General features: G+C 49.7%; 1 long non-coding RNA gene across 1 annotated transcript; it reads right to left on the bottom strand.

Moving 5' to 3' along the window:
- Positions 1-2,144: 2,144 nt before the first annotated feature.
- On the bottom strand, positions 2,145-19,445 carry LOC122421044. The gene is made up of 3 exons (XR_006263433.1): positions 19,308-19,445; positions 13,780-13,784; positions 2,145-2,154 (listed from the first exon to the last, which is right to left on the bottom strand). It is a non-coding gene; the product is annotated as an uncharacterized LOC122421044 (long non-coding RNA).
- Positions 19,446-19,694: the final 249 nt, after the last annotated feature.

The following is a 19,694-nucleotide window of genomic DNA, read 5'->3' as shown; positions in this document are numbered from 1 at the left end:
CATTGTACAGGAGACAGGGATCAAGACCATCCCCAAGAAAAAGAAATGCAAAAAAGCAAAATTGCTGTCTGAGGAGGCCTTACAAATAGCTGTGAAAAGAAGAGAAGCAAAAAGCAAAGGAGAAAAGGAAAGATATACCCATTTGAATGCAGAGTTCTAAAGAATAGCAAGGAGAGATAAGAAAGCCTTCCTCAGTGATCAATGCAACAGAGGAAAACAATAGAATGGGAAAGACTAGAGATCTCTTCAAGAAAATTAGAGATACCAAGGGAACATTTAATGCAAAGATGGGCTCAATAAAGGACAGAAATAGTATGGACCTAACAGAAGCAGAAGATATTAAGAAGAGGTGGCCAGAATACACAGAACTATACAAAAAAGACCTTCATGACCCAGATAGCCACAATGGTGTGATCACTCACCTAGAGCCAGACATCCTGGAATGTGAAGTCAAGTGGGCCTTAGGAAGCATCACTATGAACAAAGCTAGTGGAGGTGATGGAATTCCAGTTGAGCTATTTCAAATCCTAAAAGATGATGCTGTGAAAGTGCTGCACTCAATATGCCAGCAAATTTGGAAAACTCAGCAGTGGCCACAGGACTGGAAAAGGTCAGTTTTCATTCCAATCCCAAAAGAAAGGCAATGCCAAAGAATGCTCAAACTACTGTACAATTGCACTCATCTCACATGCTAGTAAAGTAATGCTCAAAATTCTCCAAGCCAGGCTTCAGCAATATGTGAACCATGAACTTCCAGACATTCAAGCTGGTTTTGAAAAGGCAGAGGAACCAGAGATCAAATTGCCAACATCCGCTGGATCATCAAAAAAGCAAGAGAGTTCCAGAAAAACATCTATTTCTGTTTTATTGACTATGCCAAAACCTTTGACTGTGTGGATCACAATAAACTGTGGAAAATTCTGAAAGAGATGGGAATACCAGACCACCTGACTTGCCTCTTGAGAAACCTGTATGCAGGTCAGGAAGCAACAGTTAGAACTGGACATGGAACAACAGACTGGTTCCAAATAGGAAAAGGAATACATCAAGACTGTATATTGTCACCCTACTTATTTAACTTATATGCAGAGTACATCATGAGAAACGCTGGGCTCCGAAGAAGCACAAGCTGGAATCAAGACTGCCGGGAAAAATATCAATAACCTCAGATATGCAGATGACACCACCCTTAGGGCAGAAAGTGAAGAAGAACTAAAGAGCCTCTTGATGAAAGTGAAAGAAGAGAGTGAAAAAGTTGGCTTAAAGCTCCACATTCAGAAAACTAAGATCATGGGATCCGGTCCCATCACTTCATGGCAAATAGATGGGGAAACAGTGGAAACAGTGGCTGACTTTATTTTTCTGGGCTCCAAAATCACTGAGGATGGTGATTGCTGTCATGAAATTAAAAGACGCTTGCTCCTTGGAAGGAAAGTTATGACCAACCTAGACAGCGTATTCAAAAGCAGAGACATTATTTTGCCAACAAAGGTCCGTCTAGTCAAGGCTATGGTTTCTCCAGTGGTCATGTATGGATGTGAGAGTTGGACTATAAAGAAAGCTGAGCACAGAAGAATTGATGCTTTTGAACTGTGGTGTTGGAGAAGACTTGAGAGTCCCTTGGACTGCAAGGAGATCCAACCAGTCCATCCTAAAGGACATCAGTCCTGGGTGTTCATTGGCAGGACTGATTTTGAAGCTGAAACTCCAATACTTTGGCCACCTGATGCAAAGGGCTGACTCATTTGAAAAGACCCTGATGCTGGGAAAGATTGAAGGCAGGAGGAGAAGGGGATGATAGAGGATGAGATGGTTGGATGGCATCACCGACTCGATGGACATGAGTTTGGGTGGACTCTGGGAGTTAGTGATGGACAGGGAGGGCTGGTGTGCAAACAGTCTGGTGTGCAAAGAGTCGGACACGACTGAGTGACTGAACTGAACTGAACTGAGGGTGGGGAATAAAATAAATGCTTTCTTGAGTTCTTAAAAACTTTCCCACCCAAGACAAGGCCCAGCAGCATTTGTCTTCTCAGGGTTTCCTGGCCCGAGGCAAGGCCGGAAAGCAGAAACCCTGAAGCGCCTTGTGAGAGGCAGTTTTTATAGTGATCCCTGCAAGTGCTGGTGGGGGGAGGTTGAGGGGGAAGGTAGGGACTCCCAGGGAAACCTTGCCTGATGAGATTCCCAGCTCCAAGCAGGTGGAGCTGCTGTGACCGAGAACAAATTCATCACACATCAGGCCAGGACTTCCCGCGGGCCAAATCACGTCCCTCGGCGCCCGCCCCGTCTCTTCGTCCACGAAACGGGACCATGGGACCAGCGGAGCATCCGAGGGGCGCCCAACGACGGGAACAAAATGACAACCTGTGTTCACGCGCAGAGACCCCCGAAGGGTGAGGGCACTTGTTAAGAGTTAACTGAGTTTGTTTAAGGCATTTCTTTTCCTTCCAAAGGGATATTTATTTACCCTTTTGGTTGCCAATGACATTTCCAGTCACATTCAGATGAATGCGCGCGAAGCCTTGGACTAGCGGTGCCCGAGTGCAGACGGATGCAGGAATCGGAAGCTGCGTCCTGAAACAAGTTCAGAGGTGAAGGAGACCTGGAGACCTGGAATCAGGGGAATCATGAGCAATAACCCAGAACAAATCTCTCCCACTCGTCGTCAAGGTTAGGGCAGAGGGTCTTTGTTCCGAGGAGTTACGAGTGTGCAGAGCTGTCTGCTGATTCTAATGTGTTAAAGTTGAACAGAAATAAACCTTAAAGTTGTCCTGCTGGGTCCAAAAACTCAATCCATGTAAATTGTAGTGGCAGCATTTTTAACCACTGTTCACAGTTGACATTGGGTACTTGCTGTGTGCCATTGCTAAGCATCTGTACGTGTGACATCATTGCAAAGAGGTGTGGATTCCTCCAACAAGGGGCTGAGTCCAGCCAGGTAAAGCACCAGGGTGCCTAGAGAATTCTGGATGAATACCGAGTCCCTTGTAACAGCCCTTAGAGTTCTGGACTCACCTGGAGTCATTTATCATCCATCTCTCCTGCTAGACTGTGAGCCCCATGAGGACAGAACTGTTTCTGGCTGGTCCACCCTAAATTCACTGCTTAGCAGGGCACCTGGCACATGGAGCTTCTGAGTTCATGCTTGTTACATGCACAAATGCAGGAATGAATGAAAGCCAGCCTCTTGGCAGAGATTCAGGCCTTTGTTCTTGTTGTTCAGTTGCTAAGCCATGTCCGACTCTTTGGGACCCCATGAACTGCAGCACGCCAGGCTTCTCTGTCCTTCACTGTCTTCCAGAGTTTGCTCAAACTTATATCCATTGAGTCCGTGATTCCAACCAATCATTGCATTCTCTGTTGCCCCCTTCTCTTCCTGTCCTCAGTCTTTCCCAGCATCAGGGTCTTTTCCAGTGAGTTGGCTGTTTGCATCAGGTGGCCAAAGTAGTAGAGCTTCAGCTTCAAAATCAGTCCTTGCAGGGAACATTCACGGTTGATTTCCTTTAGGATTGACTGGTTTGATCTCCTTGCTGTCCAAGGAGTTTTCTCCAGTACCACAATTTGAAAGCATCAGGACTTTAGTGGAATATTAACCTCTCTGCTATTCCCAAACCAACCTCTGTTTTGGTGCGATTCAAAACATTACAGCCCTGTCATTTAGAATGGCACATGGGCTAAGAGTATGGGCTGAGAGTTTCACTTCCACTGGCTTGGAATCTGCTCGACCAGTCTACCAGCTGGACATCCTGGGGTGTGGAAACCAAGCCTCAGCTTCCTCCTCTGCAAATCAGGATAATTGTAGAACTTGTGGCAAGAGAGAAATTGTGAAAGTTAAATAAGATAAGTACACAAAGCCATGGGAACAATTCTTGGCATAGAGTGTGAGATTGTGAACTATGGTTGTTATTTGAGGAGCTGACATTTTGGACCTAGAGCTAGGATTTTCATAGCTGTCCGTTAATTTCACTTTGTAAGATTCGGTATAAACTCCAATCACTGGAGATCATCTGGAGACCTGATCCTTTGGGGACCTGAGTCCCTTGCCATTCAGGAGCCCAGCCTCCCACATTTGATCATGGGGACCGGTGTCTCTGCCCAAACCATCAGGAAAACAGAAGTCCATGGCCAAGGCAGAGTCACATGGTTCCTTCTGATAGCAGCTATATTTCCACAAAGGCAAAAGCAGGGGTGCTAAACACATTTGATGAAATGGAGTTGGCCTCACTAACCAAGCAAAGAAGGAGCACAGATTTGATCCCAAAGTCCCCAGAGAGGCTCCCGTCATGGCCAACCTTGATCATGCCCGTGTTCCGGGCATTTTGCTAAGGATTTGACATGCCTTATCTCATTTAACTTTCACAAGGACCTGAGAGATGGCTTCTATCATTGTCCCCATTTTAGGGATAAGAAATTGAGGCTCATGGAGTGCAAAGTCACGGGAAGTGGCCAAGTGGGATCTGAACACAGCTCTGTTAAGTTGAAGCTTTCAACCCAAGATGTAAATCATGTCTGACTCAGAGGCCTTTATTAGATGTTGGCTGCCGTCCGCTCAGCCCTGGGAGTCAAGGACTTTGGGGTTTGCATATTGACACCGTGGGGCATGGCGAATCCCATCCAAACTCACCCACAGTTACTTCTGTGGACTCTTCCCGCAGGGCGGCTGCCTTGGGAAAGAGTGACCTCCCAGCTGTGTGGCTCCCCGGCTTCCATCAGAGCCTCTTACGTGGATGAAATGACACTCCCCTCCAGGGACCAGCGCAGCAATTTGTCTTGGCGGTGTGCAGAGCCAGGCTTGGTGGTGAGGGCCTGATTTCCCACACCCTGGAGTGACTCAGAGCATCAGAGATGAAATGAAAGGTTTGGAAAGAGAGAAGATGGAGCCCTGGCTACATTCAGATTTGTGATGTGGGAAAATTTATCGCCCTGCGTTATAAAGATGAAGAATGGGAGCCAGCCTCGGAGCCTGACAACAGGGAAGTGTTTCCACGTCAGCCACCCTTTGGCATCTATTTTAAAATTTTTCCTGTTATTGTTCAGTCACTAAGTCATGTCCGACTCTTTGCAACCCCATGGACTGCGGCACGCCAGGCTTCCTTGTCCTTCACAGTCTCCAGGAGTCTGCTCACATTCATGACCATTGAGTTGATGATGCTATCCAGCCCTCTTGTCTCTGCCGCCCCCTTCTCCTTTCACCTTCAATCTTTCTCAGCATCCAGGAATTTTTCAATGAGTCAGCTCTTCTCATCAGGTGGCCAAAGTATTGGAGCCTCAGCTTCAGCAACAGTCCTTCCAGTAAATATTCAGGGTCAATTTCCTTTAGGATGGACTGGTTTGATCTCCTTGTGGTTCAAGGGACTCTCAAGAGTCTTCTCCAGCACCGCAATTCAAAAGCATCAATTCTTTGGTGCTCAGCCTTGTTTATGGTCCAACTCTTGCATCCGTACACGACTCCTGGAAAAAAAACATACCTTGGGCTATACGGAGGCACGTTCATCTATTTTATGGTCTGTTGATTCATTTACTCATCATCCATCAAATATTTATTGACACCCTACTATCCTGTGATGCAGCAGAGGATGGGATCGTGGCGTCCCAGGCCTACAAGAGCATCAGTCCATCAGAGCAGAGTGGTGATTCATGTGTAATTCCAACATACACAGGGCTCGGGAGCGTACAGGTGGCCATCCCATCATGGGGCCTCCTAGCACGATTACAGGGTGAATTTAATGACCTGGGAAAACCCTTATGCTAAAACATTAAGTGAAAAAGCAGGCAACAAAATTTCTCATGGAGTGTAATTCCAACTTTATTATAAAAATATATGTGTACATGAATAGGGAAAGAGACTCATAAGGAAATGCATAAAAATGTCAACAGTGGTTATCGCAGAGTTGTGGGAATTAAATATTCTTCCTTTTACCTTAACACAAGGCTCCAGTTCTCAAACCACAAGCAGGTATTCATTCTGCTTTATAGGTTTATATAGATTTTAATTATAAAGTAATTTATACTCACTGGAAAACTTGCAAGTCCCTACCTCCTCTCTCCCCACTTGAAACCCCATTATCTTAAAGTGTGATGTACGTCTTTCAGGACACACACACACACACAAGTACTGCACTCTTATAGTATCACTTTTGTTTCTGTTTTGATTTGTATTCTGTTTATAATATGACTTGTTTCCTAATTAAAGAAATACACATTTACATCATATTTATGTTCATATATATGTATATATGTTGGCTTCCCAGGTGGTGCTAGTGGTAACCTGCCAACGCAGAAAACATAAGAGAGGCGGGTTCCATCCCTGGGTAGGTAAGATCTCCTGGAGGAGGGCATGGCAACCCACCCAGTATTCTTGCCTGGAGAATCCCATGAACAGAGGAGCCTGGTGGGCTACAGTCCATAGGGCTGCAAAGAGTCAGACACGATTCAGGCAACTTAGCACACACACATATGTATATAAAATTTCTGCAACTTTTCCTTAACTGTATTTCGACCATCTTTTCATAATACCACAGGCAGATCTTACCCCAACCATTTAAAAATTTTTATTTGTTTTTATTTTTGACTGTAGTGGGCCTTCATTGCTGCCTACCGGCTTTCTCTAGTTGCAGCGAGCAGGGGCAACTCTTCAGTTGCGGTGTGTGGGCTTCTCACTGCAGCGGCTTTCCCCGTCGCGGAGCACAGGCTCTAGACTGTGCGGGCTTCGGTTGTTTCAGTGCCTGGGCTCAGCAGTTGTGGTTCCCAGGCTCTAGAGCACAGGTTCAACAGCTGTGACACATGGGCTTAGCTGCTCTGCAGCATGTGGGAGTTTCCCAGACCAGGGGTTGAACCTGTGTCCCCCGCACTGCAAGAGGATTCTTAACCAGTGGACCACCAGGGAAGCCCTACCCCGATTCTCGCTAAGAGTTGCAAGGTATTCCAAGGTGCAGCTGGAGCATAATTTACTTAACCCCATAGTGAGGGACATCCTTAGACAAATGTCTTTGCATATCTGTGCAAACATTTTGGCGGACAGATTCTACAAACAGGCCCCTCTGGCTGGGTCAATGGGTGTGGCTGGTTTTTAGTCAGTTATTAAATTAGCACCGAAATAATCATACAGTCTAGGTAAGTAGAAAAAAAGAGATTAAAAAAACCCACAATAGTACGTCTTGGTCCCATTTTACAGATGGAGGAACTGAGGCCCAGGGAGGGCCGCTGCTGGCCAAGGTCACACAACAAACAAGTGACACTGTCAGGTCTAGAACTCGGGACAGACTCCCACCAGGGGCTCTTTTCTCCTTCTCCTTCTCTATACTCCCCTGGACCGGGACCCCAGAGATGTCTCTGCATCCCTCCCCTCCCCAGGCAGCCCTGTATTTGCCCACAGCTGGTTTATTGACAGCACTTTCAATGTGTGGCCTTGTGGGTGGAATTATTGGCCCTTAATTGAATTGAAAACAAAAGGAGATTGAGTTTTATGGGGAGCGGGAGGCCACAGGAGGGGGGCGGGGCGGAATCAGATGCAGAACAAGCATGAACGGTTCTGGGAGGAAGCTCAGCCGCAGGTGGGAGTGTGGGCTGCCTCGGCTGTTTATGGAGCCGCAGAACCTCAGGTCAGTCCCTCCCGGGGGCCCTCTGTTGTCGCCCCCCCGAACCCCCCTAACTCCAGTCGGATGCTGTTCTCTCCAGGGGCCCAGGCTGCAGACTGCAAAGCACCTGGACTTCCTCCCTTGCGGCGGGAACGAAACAGGACACCTGCTCCCGGTGACTCAGACATCTTAGGTCTGGCTGCCCCAGGAGATCAAGGGGAGGGCTGGGGGGCAGCCCCTCACTTTGGGGAGCCAGTCTGGGGAGAAAGCGCATCTGAGTCATCAATCATTTCCATGCCTCTTCATGGAACTCTTGAAAGAAGGTGGGGCAGACAGTGGAAAACCAGCCCACGGAAGTCCCACCACCAAAGAGTGTCCCCCGCCCAGATTCATATGTTGAAATTTTAACCCTTAGTGTGAGGGTGTTTAGAGATAGGCCTGTAAGGAGGTGATTAAAGTGAAAGGTGGTCATAAGGGTGGGGCCCTGATCTGATGGTTTGTGTCCTTATAGGAAGAGACACCCGAGTACTCCCTGCCTTGCCCTCTGTCTCTCTCTTCCTCCCCTCTCTCCCTCTCTGTCTCTCTCCCTCATTCTCCCTTCTCCCCCTACCTCTCTCCCTCTCTCTTCCTCTCTCTCACTGTCTCTTTCCATTCCTCTTTTTCTCTCCCCCGCTTCCCCTCTCTCCCTCCATGCACTTGCAGCAAAGAAGGGCTATGTGAGCACTTAGCAAGAAGGTGACCATCTGTGAACCAGGACTGCAGTCCACACACCAGAAACCAAGTCAGCTGGAACCTTGATCTTGGACTTCCAGCCTCTAGAACTACAAAAGAACACATTTCTATTCTTTAGGCCCCCAGGTATGGTATTTTGTTAGCGCAGTGTGAGCATACTAAGACACAGCCCATCCAGGACTTGAACTCAGGGCTCCACATCACCAAGCCTCCCTCGGTCTGGTGTGTGTTTCTGTCTGCAGACTGACTTATCCAAGGCTGAGCTCAGAGGTTATAGATTATTTATTTCTGCTTCCCCGGGTTCAGCTCCATGCCTGGCACAGCCTTGGTCTTCAGGGAGCTTTGCTCAATGAATAGATGCATGTTTATAGAAGCAGATAAATATTCATGGAGCCATGAATGTCTCTGGGGGGCGGGGGGTGGGGGTTGGTGGTGCAGGAGGATGAAACAGCCTCTCCAAGGAGAGGTACTCACTAAAGGAAGAGAGAGGTATGAGCTGCAGCCAGTGTGGTGGGGCAGGCAGGGGCAGAGGGACCCTGTGAGTCGAACCAAGGCGACTGGAAACAGGCTGTTCCAGAGGAGCAGCGAGTGGCTTTCTGATGAGCCAGAGAAGGGTGGAGGAGAACCGGAGGCTGTACTGGGAAACCTGTGCGTGCCAAAGTCAAGTGATGGATTTTGACCCTGTGAGATTTGACTCTCCAACTTGTCTTACAGGCCCTGGAGGGGCTCATGGCATATTCTTATAGGAATATAAAACCAGAGGATAAACTCAGTGCATCTTCCTGGAGCGTTAATTACCTTCTTAGGGTTAATTACTTATAAGTACTGTTTATTTACAGCCTTGCAGCCTTTGGAGTTCCCATCTGAGTTCAAGACTTCCCTCAAATTGCTGGCTGCATGTCCTTGGCCAAATCATTGCACCTTGCTCAAATCAGTTACCTCATCTGTCAAGTGAAAACAAGCGCATAAAAACCTGTGCTTGGGTGTTTGTAGCACTTTATGCATAAAAACCCCAGACTGGAAACAACCAGGTCATCCTTCGTTGGGTGATGGATAAATGGAGGTACATCTCCACTGGAATACTACTCAGCAACAAAAAGGAAGGATTACGGATACCCACATAAACTTGGATGGATGTCAGGGGCATTTTGCTGAGGGCAGAAAGCCACTCAGAGCTTTATGCTGTGTGGTTTCATTTGCATAACATTTTTTAAATGACAACATTACAGTGTCTTCCAGGGATGGGGGTCAAAGGGAGTATGTGACTGTTACAGGGTGGTCTGAGAGCGTTTCCTTGTCAGGGCAAAGCTGTGTGTAATCTCAGTGAGACGGTGCTTCTATTCTCTGTACGCACAGACGCTCAGAGGTGTCCCTGGACTGCAGCCCGCCAGGCTCCTCCGCCCATGAGATTTCTCAGGCAAGAATGCTGGAGTGGGCTGCCATTTCCACCTCCAGAGGATCTTCCCGACCCAGGAATCAAATCTGTGTCTCCTGCATTGGCAGGTGGATTCTTTAGCACTGAGCCACCTGGGAAGCTCTTTTATTCTATAGCTGTGATAAAATGTCATAGAACCGGATAGATAGATAATAGTATCTATCTGTCTACACATATACACACACAAACACACATACACACAATGGGAGTAGATAAGTAATTAGATGGTTGGAGTGGGTGGATGAACAGATAGATAGGTGGGTGGATGGATAGATAGATGACGCTGTCTATCTGTACATACATATACACACACAGCATGAGATGGTAGGTAGCCAGACAGAGAATAGATAGAGATGACATTATCTGTCTATACACATACACACAAACACACACACACAACATGAGATAGGTAGACAGAGAGGTCAGTAGAGAGATAGATACAGATGTAAAGAATGTGTGTACAAACTAATAAACTCCAAATAAGGTGTGTAGCACTGTAGCAAAATCTGTGTCCCGGTTTGGACAATGTACTGTGACTATGTGAGATATTATCATCATCGAGGGAGAGGAAGGGAGGTGTGCATGGGAACTCTCTGGCCTTTTCTGGCAACTTCGTATGAGTCAAACTATTTCAAGCTAAAAAGTTATTTTTAAAATGCAGATAGTCACGGTTTCTACCTTGCAACGTGGATGACACGAGATGATCTGGTGAAATATCTGGGACCCAGGAAATATTCTACATATGTTGGCTGTTTGGAAAGGGGGGCGGGGTGTTAGAGGCACTGTTCTGGAAGCATCGCCGAAGCTGACAGCATTTTTCAGTGGAAATTCTTATTAGGCCGAAAGAGAATCCAGATTTAATCTCTAAAGAGAAGGACAGAACGAGAAAGAGACAGAGGAGGGGAGAGAGAGGAGCTCTGGTTTGTGTATAAGCCTACATTCTCCGTCAAGCGACGCCTCCAAACGCTTTGCAAGTTCCTTGCGCAACATCTGTTAATCCCGTGATGTCGAGGCCGGAGCTCACCGAGCCTGGGAAATCGCTGCTGTGTTTTACTGACTTCCCCACAGTTGGCAGTTTCCCTCGGAATCGCCGTGTTAATCAGAAACACGCCGTCCATATTGTCAACACTTTGCTTAACCACTTCTATAAATTCAGCATTACTGTTGGAACGGTCCCGGCTTGATGGATGAAATCGGCGGCGGCCCCAGACAGCCCAGCCCCATAAAACAAAGTCCAGGGCGCGAGGCTCTGAAGAGGGAGACACTTGACATTCACCGGGACACGTGATGGGGCGATGACTCACCTCTGGGCTTGAAAGCATGGCGGGTCCCGCGAGGAACCGGCTCCAGGAGCAAGAAAGGAGTGAAAACACGCGGTCCCCGGGTGGGATCCTGGCCTAGGCGGGAGACTGTTGGAGGGATCTCCGCCCCGCGGATTCGGGTGATGCCTGGAATGAGGCCCGGGAACGAGAGAAAGCGCAGGAAGCTCGGGGAGAACGGAGTCCATGAGCCAGCACGACTGGTCCACCCTCGGCCAATCACGCCCTGCCTTCTGAAGCTCGTGTTTTGATTGGCTGGTGGCCTCCAGGGATGCCCCGTTGGTGCAAAAGCATCCTTCCTTGGAGCGTGGCCTTCCACACATTCCTAAACTGAAGGTGTCTCCATCTGTCCTTCACTCTGTCTGGTACCTGCCTGGGGACACGTGCTAACCATAGGCCTGGAGTCTGGTAGACCCAGTCTGAGCTCTGCCCCCATCCTTGGGCATGCACAAATGGGAATGTTCCCATTCGCTTGTTGAGCACCTACTGTGTGTCAGGCCAGATGCCAGGGAGGCCACAGTGAACAAGGTGACTGTGGTTCATGACCTCAGTGTGGGTGAGACATACACTGGCCAAGTAATTAATGCAGGCGGTCCCAGAGGTGGTTTGGGGGATTGAGGAAGACTTTCCCGAGGAGGTGAGATCTAAGTAACACCCGGAGGATGAGACAGGAGTGAGGTAAGACAAAGAGGAGGGTTCTAGGCAGGAGCAAATGCCCTGAATCTGGTAGGACCGTGGGACTTCCAGGATCTGAATGAAGTGTGGAAGGTTGGAGCCCAGTGCAGGAGGAAGAGACTGGGGAGAAGTTGGAGGGACTGGAGCACAGACTCTCTCCAAGCTCTTGACTCCAGTGGGGCAACTGAGGCCCACAGTGGTCCAGGGATGTGGGCAGCACCCCAAGGCCTCAGCTTACGCCTTGCAAAGCTAACCAAGATGTCAGTTTGCTCCCACTGTCTGTTCCTCTCCCATCGTCCCTGCTCCAGAGGGGGAAGGCTGGCTGGACAAGGCATATTCCTCAAGACTGAGGCAGCAGAGACATCAACCAACTCTTGTCTTCAAGCGCCTCCTCCCTCAGACCTTCAGACCCTCGGACGGGGGCCAGGCTCCCGAGTCCCAGCCCAAGAAGAGGCCACTGAGGAGGGCCGGCCCCTCTCCTCCCACGCTCCTCCCGTCCCCCGCTCCCCAGGCCAGCAGCTCTCCAGTCCACATCCTGCCCACCTCGTCCAACACTTTCCAAGAGCCTGTTTTTCCAGAAACACGAGTTGAGCAAAACAGTCTCCCTCCCTGAACTTGAGTCTGAAATAATAACCCCAAGAAACACACGCTTTCTTGGAAAACCCTTCAGAGCCTCCCGCTGCCTTTGGACACGTCAAAGCTGGGTTTGTTAAAATAATAATCTTTAGGAACTCAAGCCTCTCAGTGGCCAAATGCCTTGCATAAGAGTATCATGCACCTCCATCCTTGATCCAGAAAACTGGGCCATGAGCTAACGTGGCCCGGTGTCCAGAATGAAATCACTCACTCTCTTTTTCTTTCTTTCTTTCCTTCTTTTTTTTTTAATTCTCTCTCTCTCTTTTCATGTACAGATGACTTCCTGAATCTTGCAAGGTCTGAGCATCTGGGTGATGTGCTCATGGAGACAGAATGTTTTGAACAGAGCTGTACTTAACGTTGGGGCTTGCAGGGACAGCGGGGGAGGGTGTGGCCTGACTAGGCCAGAGGCTCTGGGAATTGTGAGGCCTGTGAATTTGCTTTCCACTGAGACACTAAACGCCCAGCAGGACAACAAGCGGCATCCAGTCCAGCTGACGAGCTGTGACCAGCATCTCCCTGGTCCTACCTGGCAGGACCATGGGGTCACCGTCTGCCTTTGCAAGGTGACCACTTTCCGTGTGTCTTCCCCAGCCAATTGGCAGGAACAAATCCACATTTCCTAGTTTAGCTGGTGGTGCATAGACTCTTGGGCTCTGGAGATGGGTGGTCCTGGGCTGGATCTCTGACTCCAGTGTTTACCAGCTGTGTGACTTGGGCAAGCAACTGATGACTTAAAAAAAAAAAAAAAAAAAAGATACCCAACATGAGAATTTGTGAGTTAAGTTTTATTTGGGGCAAAATGAGAACTATAGCCCAGCAGACAGCATTTCAGATAACTGAGAAACTGCTCCAAAGAAGTAGAGGGGGGAGGTCAGTATATACGTGATATAGGTGAAGAGGCAGTACATGCAATCAATATCTTTTTTTAAAAAAAAGATAGGAGTGATCTATGATGACCTTTATTTCTTTCTTTATTGCCAAGTGGCATGTGGGATCTTAGTTCCCTGACCAGGAATTCCACCCATCTCCTTTGCTTTGGAAGTGAGGAGTCTTAACTACTGGATGGCCAGGGAAGTCCCAAGCACATATTTTTTTTTGCAAGTTTCTGCTAGTCCCATGAAGGTTGCTGTTAGTCATGAGTAGCAGACATCAGTGTGAAGGATTTTAGCACTTTTCTAGATATGAGGAGATACAAGAACTGGACTCACAAATCATCTCCTGAAAATATCCAACTATCTGAAGACCTGTTCTGCCAAGTTTTCCCAGAGCACGGAGTGCCTCATTTCTGCTCCCCACCCTGAACTCCTATCAGGGGTGTTGAAAGTCAGCAGCTGCAGCAGCTCATGATTTAATCCTTGTAGAGATGGCAAGTGCCAATGGCAAGTGCCAATTTGTAGCTGACAGGACCTTGCCTCTCTGAGCCTTGGTTTGCTCCCATGTAAAATGGCAATGTTAAGAGCCTCTCGCTCAGGGGTTGTAGTTAAAAATCCAGGGAGGTGCTTAGGACAGAACCTGCATGCCATGTAGCGAGGGCCCGCTGGGTGACAGGATGCCGAGGAAGCTGTCCGCCACCTGCTCTGGGCGGGACCCTGGGATTCCCTCTAAGAAGCCCTGGGAGAAAGGAGCCTCCGATAGGGGTTGGTGGTGAGCTGGGGCAGGCCCACAGGCGGGCTTAGCAGGCCTCTCACATCTGACCATCACTACGACTGGGCTCCCACCATTGAAAGCTCATTTTTTTCTGCCTCCAAGATCCCCTGCAAAATATCGGTTCCCCCTAGAGGGATGGAATATTTTTGGAGCATCAGTTACTCTAGAGACTTGACTGCTCTGATAACCACCCAGGAAAGCACCTACTCTTCACGTCCCCATTTGAGAGAGAAGGAAACTGAGTCCCAGAGAGCTTATATCACTTGATGAAGCACATAGCCTGTGAAGACCAGAGAGTCTGGAAATAAGTCATCTGATCCCAGAGGCTCCAGGCCAACTACTGAGCTTCACTGACCCCCAGAGTGACCTCAAGCAACTTTAATTCCCACTGCCTGTGTTGGGGAGGAGGCTGCTTGTTCCTAGTTCTGGGTTCTCATCCCAGCTCTGACCATTGCTTGCTGTGTAGCCTTAAGTAAGTTGCTTTCTCTCTCACTTGCCCATTATGAAAATGGGCATACAGGCAATACCTATGTTTAAGTGAGTGGGGGGACATAATGAGGTGATCCATATAAAAGCAACAGACCCATGGAAGATATTTTAATAAGTAATCTAAATAGTAATCCTCTTCTTTCTCCAGGGTGGATGGATTCACTGGTGGCCCAACTACATAGAGAGTACTTTTGTCCAGTCGGATGGAGCCGCCTCTCCTCTTTTTGCTTTTCAACCTTGGCTCAGAAGCTAAATCAAAGCTGAGTGCTGGTCCCCGACAGGCCCTGTCTTCAGCCAGCCACTGCAGGACATCCGGCCTGTGTTATGGGTGCGCCTCTGCCTCAGTGGGATGTGCTGGCCTGCAGGCCAGACAGCATCCCCTTCCCTCAGCAGCTCCGGCTCCTGGAACTCCAATAGCTGCCGCACATCCTTCTTGCAGCAGAGGTAGGTCTGGGCTGCGTCTCTGGACAGCTAGGCACCCCGTCTTTGGAAAAAAGCACTGGACTGCGTGTCAAATCAAGTCCCTGGTTTTTAGCCTGAACTGATGTTACTGTTGTGGTCTTGTTACCGTTTTAGCAGAGGATGCTTTTTAAATCTTATTTGTGTATTTTTACTCTTCGGTTGCCCTGGGTCTCTGTTGCCGCCCAGGGGTTTCTCTAGTTGCAGCAAGCAGAGCCTGCCCTCCAGTTACAGAGCGCAGTCTTCTCACTGCAGCAGTTTCTCTGGTGGCACGCCGTGGGCGCTAGGCACCAGGGCTTCAGTAGTTGTGATGCAAGGGCTCAGTTGCTCCATGGCAAGTGGGATCTTCCTGGACCAGGGGTTGAACCCATGTCCCTTGCACCGGCAGGTGACTTTTTAACCACTGGACCACCAGGGAAGTCTCAAAGATGTTTTTAATTTGAATTAAATCAAACCATCCAGAGGTGCTGAATAGATGTGGTCAGTGCCCTGCCCAGGTCTGCTGGTCACTCACTGTCCCCAAGCCCCCTGGCCCTATAGCCGGCTACTGCCTTTGCCCAAGCGCTCTCTCCAGGTTCACAGCCTGAGCAGGGGGTCAGGCCAGGGATGTTGGGGAGCTCACATTCCTGGGAGCAGCCCTCAACCAATAGCTGACAGGAGCTGGAGGATAAACACCCCAGCTTCCTCGGCCCAGGGTGGGACAGCTCTGAGGCCTGCCCTCATACAGTCCCCAGGAGATCCCCAGCAGGACCTGAGCTTCCAGTTGTCCAAAGCAGACCTCTGCTGGTTCGCACATCTGTGTTGGTTTCTTCCCTTCCCTGTCCCCCTGCCCATCCCTCTGTGTGGCCATCCTGAGTTCACCCCACTACAGGAGCCACCTGCTCTGGAGTCCTCATCTCAAGCTCAGCCCTGAAGGAGCCCAAACTAAGACAGATGCATAAAAATGACCACAACTGCTCACATTTATTTTGTGGTGTCTATGTTCTGGGAGGCACGGTGCTAAGCAATTAGCATGGACTGAGCCATTTCGTGACTACAGTGGTCCTAATGGAAAGTCTGGTTATCACACCCCTTTTACAGAGAGGAGACCCAGGCCCAGAGAGGCCAAGTAACTTGCCCAAGGTCACACAGCCAGGAAGGGTTAGAATTTCTCTGTTGGAAGAAGAAGTGGGTACCTGGACTCCACCTGCTGACCCCTTCCCACCCACTTCCTCTATCCTTTGAGCGACCCCAGGTCCCTCCAGCACCCGCCTCTGGCCCCATCTGAAGTGGGAAGAGGGAAGAGTAAATGAGATACAGCTAGTGACACGCCCCGGGCGCTTGTGCTGCACACCCCGTCTTCTGTCTTGGAACCTATTTCCCAGTTTGCTGTTGCTGTTTAATCGCTAAGTCGCGTTCGGCTCTTTGAGACCCCAGGGACTGTAGCCCACCAGGCTCCTCTGTCTATGGATTTCCCAGGCAAGAATCCTGGAGTGGGTTGCCTTCCCTCCAGGGGGCCTTTCCGACCCAGGAATCGGATCCGAGTCTTCTGCATTGGCAGGCCGCTTCTTTACCCCTGACCTGCCAGGGAAGCCCTCATCCTCTCTGTATGGGAGGCTGGAGAGGCAGCCTGGGGTCGAGATGGAGCCAGGCTGTCTGGGGGTGAAGCTTTATTCAGCCACTGATGAACTGTGTGACCTTGGGCGAGACTTAGGGCTCCGTCCCCCTGTTTGCAAAATAGAGATCTCTGTCACAGGAGACTAATGGTCCGAGAGTCAGTGAGGTCGTCGAGGAGGCGACCTGTGCAGGGCTCCAGAGCAGCCCTCCAGACTGCCGACCGTCTAGGTCGCAGCTTGTGCAGCGCTTCGTCTGTCCGGGTCTTGGGATTCGCGGCAGTAAAACGGAGACAGAGTTCTCACTTCCTGCCCTTCGTGCTCTGATGGAAAGGAAATAATGCAAAGGGCGTGTCTCAGACACACCAGCCAGTAAATGATGTGTTTTCATATTGGTATTAACTCATTAATATTAGCTAACATGAACCAAGAATGACTGTCGCTGTTGTTCAGTCTCTAAGCCGTGTCCGACCCTTCGCGACCCCATGGACGGCTGCACGCCAGGCTCCTCCACCATCTCCTGGAGTTTGCTCACATTCATGCCCATTGAATCAGTGACGCTGTCTAACCATCTCATCCTCTGTTGCCCCCGCCTTCCCCTTTTGCCTTCCGTCTTTCCCAGCATCAGGGTCTCTTCCAGTGAGTCGGCTCTTTGCATCAGGTGGCCAAAATATTGGAGCTTCAGCTTTAGCAATAGTCCTTCCGATGAATATTCAGGGTTGATTTCCTTTAGGATCATCTGGTTTGATCTGGCTAATATTAACAACTTGCTAAGTAACAGCTAGCTAGTACTAATTAGCATCCATGTTTAATACTTAGTATTCCTGATCTGACTCATAGAAATGGCTACCGGGGTTTGGTCACTTCCTGTGGAGCTGGGCACGCCAGGAAGTTTATGTGCACATCATTTCGCTTTATTGTTACAGCAGCTGGAGGAGCTGGATAACATACAAGATGCTCCATTAAGTTTGCGTTTCAGAGCAACAGAGTATTTTTTTTTAGTATAAGTATATCCCAAATGTTGCATGAGATATACTTACTCTAAAAACACTATTCATCATCTCTGAAATTCAAACATGTGTTTTTATTTGCTCCACCGGGCAGCCATCACAACAATCCAAAATCAGAGATGCAAAAGAGATGAAGTGACCTGTGCAAGGCTGGAAGAGGCAGAGCCTGGCGGGGTCTCGCAGGTCCAGGACCCCCGGGCTCATCACTGTCCTCGGTGGAGCTAGCAGGGGGTGTTTTCTCCGAGTAAGTTGCTCTTTTGATCCGCTGATCAGTCTGCATGCTGGGGCTACAGTCTGTTGGGGTTTTGAGGGGCCTGTTCCACCTTTCTCACTTCCCCTAAAGACCCTCAGGGTCTCTCCAGCACCTGCCGCCGTCTGTGTACCTTGGCCACCAGGCAGGCCCCTGCTCCAGGATTCACACCCTGGGCTGAGCCCCGGGTCCCTGTTGTGGAGGGAACAGGACCAAGTTCAAGGCTGCCTGGTGTCAGGCAACCCTGCAGGAAACAAACAGACGCAAGTGGAAAAGGCGGAAAAAAAAAAATCCACCAATTACTTAATGCTTTCCTGGTGTCCAAATATTTTGCCTCGAGTGAACTGAGCTCAGAGATTTGGCTGGGAGAGTGCAATGCAACCGGGGCCAGGAGATGTTTTCTTCGCAGATCTGGAGGGACGGAATTGTGCGTTCAGATCCCGAGAGGTGGGGAAACATCTTGAGGTCAGAGCCAAGGTCGAAGAGAGGAATGGGCCCCACCTGGACATGCAGGGCTCCCCCCGTCCTCCACTTCCTGCCGGCGCTCCAGCCTCTTTCCCTCCTGTTCCCCAGCCCCCTGGGTCCAGGGCCCCTGCCTTTGTCTAGAATGTGTCCCGTCTCCCACACAGGCTCCCCTCCTCCGTGAATGTGCCCCCGGCCATCCCCAGAACAGGCATCTGGACGCTGCTTCTCCCACTTTACAGATACAGAAACTGAGGCCCAGAGAGGAGAACAGGGTTTCTCTGTGGCCCCAGAGGGACCTGCAAGCCGGACCTCCGGACTCCAACTCCGGGTCCCTCCCCTTTGCCAAGCGTGGTCTATTTGACAGCAAAAGAGCACCAAGGGTGGGCCCTGCTTCTCACCTGCCAGGGGAACCTCAGGGAACTATCTTAATTTTTCTGAGGCTTATTCCCATGATGGTGCTGTAAAAGGTACCCTGGCTGGAAAGAAATGAGGCCCATGGTTTTGTGCACCAAATTTCTTTCTTTCTTTTTTTTCCCCAGTCCTCCCTCCATGCCTCCCCTCCTCCTTCCTTCCTGTATCTCTTTCTCTCTCTGTTTCTTTCTTTCTCTCCCACTTTCCTCATTCACTCGAAAAAAAAAAAAAAAAGCAACAACAAACCACCTCTGGACACATCTCTATGCTCTTGTTATCCTAGGACCTAAGGACCCGGAGTGAACAGGGCCCGCACCAAGACTCCAGTCCCACCACCCCCCTGCCCCGCAGTCCAAGGGGAGAGGCGGAGAAGCAAGCAGATACAGACAGCCTCAAGGCAGACCCATGAGGGCTCTTCGTGGGGGTCTGGTGGCCTGTGGGACGACAAGGCAGGAACGCCCCCGTCTCTCTGTTCCTGGACGGGTCAGGGGAGCCTTTCCCAGAATGTCATCTTAGATGGAGACTTGAGAGATGACTCGGGATTATCTGGGTAGGAAGTGAGGGGAAGGGAATTTTAGGAATAAAGAACAGCCTGTGCGAAGTAGACTTCCCTGTAGTTCAAATGATAAAGAGTCTGCCTGCAATGCAGGAGATCTGAGTTCGATCCCTGGGTCGGGAAAATCCTCTGGAGAAAGGAATGGCAGTCCACTCCAGTATTCTTGCCTGGAGCATCCTATGGACAAAGAAGCCTGGCGGGCTACAGTTTGTGGGGTCACAACAGTCGGACACGACTGAGTGACTAATACTTGCGTGAACCACTGTGGGCTTATTCTAGAGCATGTGCGGGGTCCAGGATGGACTGGGAAGGAGGAAGCAGGTGAGGGAGGGATGAACAGAGCAGTGGGAATGCCGATCCCCTTTGGCTCCCTCCAGGGGGCCCCAGGCCCCCAGCTTTCTCACCAGCTTCTCCATGTGGCTCCACTGGGTCTGGAAT

The sequence above is a fragment of the Cervus canadensis genome, chromosome 1 (assembly GCF_019320065.1).
Source record: "Cervus canadensis isolate Bull #8, Minnesota chromosome 1, ASM1932006v1, whole genome shotgun sequence".
In the NCBI taxonomy this organism is placed as follows: Eukaryota; Metazoa; Chordata; class Mammalia; order Artiodactyla; family Cervidae; genus Cervus; species Cervus canadensis.
This window is presented reverse-complemented; position numbering and strand designations above follow the sequence as displayed.